Here is a 6963-nt window from a genome sequence, read left to right as displayed (position 1 = left end):
TGTCCAAGAAATGGAGTTGGAGCACAGACCAAAGACATTTGAACAAAAGGCTGAGGTTGAAGCCCCCGCTCCCATTCAAGTACAGCCCCAAGGTGACTTTCAAGTGAGAGAGCCGGACACATCTTCAGAGAGCCTACCTGCCAAAGAGACAAGCATGTCAGTTGGACAACCTTCCGATGATCACTTGTCAGATAACGTTCCGTTAATTGGTGTGGATGAACCTGAGGAGTTACCCTACCAGCTGCCACAAAGGGAAAGGCACCCGCCACGACGTATGACCTTCGATCTACTTGGTGTTCCTTCCTGCTTCAACATCCTGACATCCCCACCACTTATACCCGTTTACCCTGCACAAATCCTGCCCCCATGGTTGACACACCTCCAGCACTACTACCTCCAACCTCATTACCTTCAGTCACCCCTTATGTATGGACACCAACAAGCATGAACTTATAGGAGGGACATGTTGAACGGAACTATGGACTAAAATGGACTGTTATGGACTGATAGGGACTGTTTTACAATTTTCGGCCAGTGGACATGAACTGTGAGGATTGGACGCCAATTGTATTTGATCTGTGACCATTTGAACTTTGTCATTTGACACTTGTTTGAGTATCAGCTCAGAGAAGGGGATTTCCGTCGTTAGGTTGAAACAAAAAAAAACAACAACTGTATGTAACGATTGACAAGGAGAAAAGTTGTATAGATGTGTTGATGTCGGGACGACATTTATTTTGCAGGGGAGAGTGTAACAAGTTGAAATATTAAAGTATGAATAAAAAAATTATTATTTGTAATACGATAGGAATTTAAATATTAATTTTGTCTTTTGAATATTTCCATGCTTTTCACACTACTGACGCTGTCGATCTGGGTTCTCCTATAGTTTGTAATAAAAACAATCTGAGATCGATTATTTATGTCTGTATGCACCTAGCAGGCGGCCGTTGGAGACTTTCCTCATTCTAGTAACGTCTACTGAGGAAACAACACACAACACTGTTGTGAATATTTCACCCCGTTTCAGTGTATAACACACACACTTCACAAAATGTTGGCTTTTCTGTCGTGTTCATTATTTACATATCTTTCATGACACCTTGTAATTGTTGTAGTTGCAATGACCTTAAGTTCTGTTCATCATGACACAGGCATTGTTAACACCGATCAACATTATTTTCAACCATTGGCAAATAAAAACTCTTGTGGATGTCAAACCTGTTATCATCCTTAATAACCATGTGACTATTCTTTTTCTCAAAGATGATCGTCACTCTTCCATTTCTTGCTCTTACCACTGAAAAATGTTGAGGAGGATGAAGCTATGTTCAGTGTCTCTCTCAGGTGCAGTTTCTCTGTGTTTTGCAATCCCACTGCATTTTGACAACCAATTCCACTGAATGAGAGAGATTTTGGCCTGAATGAGTTATCAAATCCAGGGGTCCTCAAACCTGTTCCCAGAGGGCCGGTGTCCTGCAGGTTTTGCAGCCCTCTCTGCTGCAACACAGCTGATTTAAATGATCAGATAATTAGCAAGGGCCACAAAAGATAGATAATGATCATCCTGTGTTGGAAAACGGGCAGGACACTGGCCCTTGAGGAACAGGATTGAAGACCCCCCGATCAAAGCTTCTGAACTTCCCAATGTCATTCTCAATGTATGCTCCTCCGTCCAACATGCTGCCTTTCCTGTTCACATCGTAGGTCAATCGTTCCATCTTCATGTTGGTCTTGAAGGTCTTGGTCGTTTTCCTCTTTCTTTGTGACTTTCCTTGCTCCATCTGGAGTCCCCTTTTTCCTGTATATGGATTTGTGGGTTTTTTTGCTCTCATAGTGACTGAACCACGTTTTTTTGGGAACAATCTTTTGACTTGTGTCATTGTGTTTCACATCTGGAACAAGTTAGGTCAGCAGCAGGTTTTCTGTTGCTGGTGAGCTTTTTCTTGAAACCTCGACCTGATTTGACACAGGTCTTTCATTACATTATCTGCATGTTCTGCTGGCTTCAGCATCTCCGCTTCTCTATAGATCTGTAGCCTTCTCTTGAAATCTGAGAACGTAATAGTATCTTTGTTCTGGGTTACGGCTAGCGGTTTGAATGAATCTGGTTGGCCGTTCAACATCATGGTGTTGATCAGTCCATCACTCAAGGTCTCATCTGCATCTCTCAAGGCAGTAATGAGGTTCTCGGTTTTTATCGTACAGTCAGTCACAGTTTCATTTCTTGCCAAGCTTAGCTTGGTCAACGATGTATGCAGGTTTATTATTCTTGGCTAGCCTTTTCCAGAATAATGTTCTCTCAGGATTTTTCTGCCGTCATCAGCTCTTGTGTCTTATGAGGGACATGCTTTTAACAATCAGCATTTTTCGTGCCAACTTGAACAAGCTGATCTGTGTTGGCATTGTTTTCTGGCTCAGTTTAACTTAGGAATGCGCAAGTGGCCGAGGAATCTTGTCTCCCACAGTTCATCAGAACCGTCGAATAATAGTTGTGATGTGCTGATTCCTGCTGTGGAGTTCGACATTGTTGCACTGCTAACGTGTGCTAATTTCACTCGATTCCTGTTTCACTGTTAGCTTGCAAAAACAATATCACTTGCTAAGCTAACAGGATAGCTTCTTTAGCTTTTGTGTTTAACTTCACGACTCTTGTTTCACTTCTTCAATTAAAACTAATTACCCGAGCTGGGGAGTTGACCATTTTTTACCAATCAGTCCTCCGCCCTACGGCCGCAACCTGGGTACCGTTCTGGTCTCGACCCTCTGTCCTTATTCAGAAGAATTGCCGGCCCGCCGACCTGGAGGGCCGGACTGTTCTGCCCTCGGGACAGACTGCCCCGCTCTGCTAACCAAGTCCACTTATCTCTGTGCTGGCTATTAGCCTAGCACAGGTTCCACATCTTATTCTTCGTGGTAACTTCTTCTGGTAAATTTGTCTGACGCTGGACAACTTACTTTTGAGCGTGTGTCCAAACCTTTCTCCAGTAAATTCAACTTTGCTGAGTGGTGAATAAGTGGCACAGCATAATCTCATTTTCAGCCTCCGCACTGGTGTCCTTATTCAACATTCGCTTCAACTCAACTCATTAAAATCAATCATTTATTCTGCTTGCGTGAGCGTAGCGACATCATGTAACAGAACGTCTACTCTGTATGACCATAGTACCGTTACACATGGAGGGCACACCCATGAATCAATACTAAATTTAAAGTTTTAAATAGTTCTTTCAAGGAGCACATTTGTCTTTTCGTGTGGAAAATAATTTGGGAAAGAATTAGAAAACTTTACAAGTATAAATGGTTCTTGTTAAAAAAAAAAAACTAGAGTTATCTGTCTCTGCTGTATATTTTTATTTGAATTTGTACTTCGGTTCGTTTTTTAAAATTTCTGGAAAAATGTTATTGCATTCAGCAATTGTAGACAGCTTTGATGTTGAAAACGTATCCAGTGATGAAGAGGATGATCCAGCTATAAATTAGGTTATTCCATGTCACCTTCCTGACTGTTAAACAAGATCAATTTGATAACTCTGAGAGTGAATATACACCACCTGAACCATCAAGAGATGTGTCTGATAAATATTATTCACAAGCTGACACAGCTTAAGATAGTGACTCTGAGAATGAGAGTCAACGGCAACCTCCACAAGTGTATTAATTAGACTTTACACAGATACAATAGCGGGGACATTTAGCATTTTATGCAAAATCGGTGATCGACTATAACACCATTATTTGGGCGCTCTTTCAATGCCGTCATTATATTTGCTTCCGCGGGAAACAACAACACCAAACATGTCAGTCTATATTTGAATATTAATGAGGAAAAATTGCAGTTATATACAGCATATCATTAAGTCTTGTGTTAAGTATCAACCTTTTGATGGCAAGCTGTCCTGTCTAATTGAAAGTGATTTAATGATGCCCTTGGAGTCCCTTTATTGATTCAGTGAAGCTAGCTCAGAATATTCACTTGTGTTCCAGACTCTCACAAGTGACACATCATTAAGTATTATGATTGCACTTTTATGCAATCATAATACTCATTCACTCTTCCAACAGCCTTTTCCACACCAAGCACAAATGGCAGGGACCTCTTGTATTCCTGGCAGGTACAACATACAGTATTTGCATGAAATGCCTTCAAACACAAATGTGAACATCAAATAGTGCTCCGGCTATTGTCAAATTCATTTTCTCCTGATTATGTCTTTGTCATATCTGTGATTCCTCACAGACAGCGTACTGGGCCCACTCATTTCAGAATACATAATAAACAATTTACACGCCATTAGTTTTGATCACATTTTTTTTCATGTCTCCGGCATGGTGAGTGCGAAGGTTATGTGCTCCATTTAAAAGTCCCATCAATACCATACGTGGTGATTTTTTATTTATTTATTTTTTGCATTGTGTGATTGTCATTGCTCAGTGAAAGACAAAGTAAATTCGGAAAAAGGTTTTATTTTTCATCATTTTTGACTGAAACAGGCGGCCGGGCATCAACTGGATCGATTTCATGTTTGATCCGTTAAACTTAAAGTCACACAGCCATTACAGGAATACAGCAAAGATAGTCAACCGAAAGGCGTATAGCGTGAAGTTGCAAGTATCGTATCAAACATTTTGTATTTTTTTTTTGACAAAAAATATTGAAGAAAAAGAAAAAAATCCCCCAGGGTGGCCACACAAATTTCATCAATTTTAAATTAATCTAGTAAAATAAAACGGACCAAAAATTTGTCTATTCAATAAAACTTACACAAATGTTGCAATATTTTTAGATTCTTTTATACGTTCACAGGTTGAGGTGGACAAGAGTAGTCATTTTGGTGTCAATCGATCACCATTTTAGACAATAAAACTGACAAAACAAGCAATATTACAATACTTACTTCCCTGCTGTGACATAGACAGCTGAGAAGAAAAAAATAACAAGCAGAGCTTCAAAAGAGGACGTGCCAATTTGTCGTAAATCTCATCACAAAAAAAAAAATTTTAAAAAAGTATTTTAGGGCATTTTAGTAATGATGTAATTTTTACATGCAAACCTATTATACAAGTGTTAAGGTCAATCATGTGTCCTTTCAATCAGGAGAAATCTAAACTGTATCAAATCAATACATATGTAGAAAAATGTAAAAGTTAAAAAAAAAAATTAACACTCCCCGAAAAAAAAATATTCGCGCCCCCATCCCACCACTCACTCTCCGCCGCAACTATAAAAAGTATTTTTGCTACAAAACAACCCTACACCGTAGAGTTAATCATCGCTGCGCACTATGGGCAAGGAGCACATCACTGCCAACTACTGGAGTGGATGTGCAATTACACTTTAATGTAGTAAGGCGGGGAAAAAAAGCATGTTGCCCAGAGTCACACGAGCCATCATCGGCATTACACGCAGGGCCCCACTATTTGAAGGGCACTGGTTTAATTTGACGTAAGATATATTGTAAAAACTTAAGTATTAACATCGCCTCGCAACGTTAGTGACGATCATTCACAGTCACAACCACAGCTGGAGGGAGTTCAGTCAACTACTACTAGTAAACCAAAACATTTTTTTGTCTAGCTCTCTATTGAAAATTTAGATCTGCCAGTTTCCAATCTAAGACTTGATAGTGATTGTTGTAAGTAGTTGCATTTGTCAAATTATATTCACCACGTCATATCTCATACTTGGTGTGACAGTCCCATTACACAGACCACTACAAATTCAACCAAAATAATAAACATCATTTAGGCACTGTCAACAAATGAGGTTAATTAACCCCGTAAAGTGTCAATCATGCAAAGCGAGTTTTGTGTGATCGTGGTAGACTCATATTTGGAGGATTTATTTATAATTTTTTTTTGCCCCTCAGTGGCATTTAATTATCTTTGTGAAATACAATTTTGAATGCAGCGATAAGTGTGTCTTGGTGTATCGCATGAAATTCAGGAATTATCAGTTACCAAATGAGAAATGTGACCGACACTTTTTTACGAGGAAATCCAATGCTAAAAAATGCTGACCATGCAAGACCAAAAAGGAAATCGTTTATGACATAATGAACATAATCTGAGTCACAAAGACATTTGCTCAGCATGGTCTCGTGACAAAATAAAAGCCAGTGTTCAGACGGATACACTCATTTTAGTGATTTTTTAATGGAGTGACAGGAAGTACATGAATTTGGAGAAAGATCCCCCCCCCCCACACACTTCAATTTTCTCTCTAATTAAACTGAGATGTGGATGGAATTGCAAGACAATTAACTCTGTGTGCGTGTGCGTGTGTTTTTTATCTTGGTTGCACAGTCTGAAGGAGTTTCATCGGTGGCCTGCCTGCATTGCCAGCAACAATCTTTCCCTCTAGCTTTTCACAGCCCGTGTTTATCTAATTTTTCAATTAACCTCCACGATTTAACTCTCCTCATAAAGCCAGGCGCATGCTTGCTCGAAAGAACAAATGAAATGGTCTTTTTTTTTTTTTAACCCTCTCTCTATTCACCCTGTCATGTTTTATCTTTCCCTTCCCCCCTGTCTATCCTTCTAACTCTCTTTTCTCTTGGCTGCAGTGTTCCTCCAGCCGAAGATGCTGGGCTTCACAACGTTGCAGGGTTTTAGCAGGCACGGGGCTGTATGTGTCAGATTAAAGAGGGGAAATCTGTAGCATGCAGGGAGAGCTTTGTAGATATGGCAATTTAATTATAACTTCTTCTCTGCAAGACTCCCTCCCCTTCCTCTCGCTCTCTTCCATTCCCATTGCTTCCATTTGAGCTGCTGCTGCAGTTGGTGAGGCGCCAGGACATCTTTTCCCCTGATCTAGTCTGTCCTAAAGCTGTAAGAAGGGGAGAGCATTGTGTGTTTGGTTCAGTGTCCAGCTTTGCTTTTCGTTAAGTAGGTGCAACCTCGATTTTAAACGTACCGTTTGACAAGCCATCGAATTATAACGTGTTAAATTGGAAAATATTT

The sequence above is a fragment of the Idiotropiscis lumnitzeri genome, chromosome 16, assembly GCF_059441095.1.
Source record: "Idiotropiscis lumnitzeri isolate Australia: NSW breed Sydney's pygmy pipehorse chromosome 16, RoL_Ilum_1.0, whole genome shotgun sequence".
Lineage (NCBI taxonomy): Eukaryota > Metazoa > Chordata > Actinopteri > Syngnathiformes > Syngnathidae > Idiotropiscis > Idiotropiscis lumnitzeri.
This window is presented reverse-complemented; position numbering follows the sequence as displayed.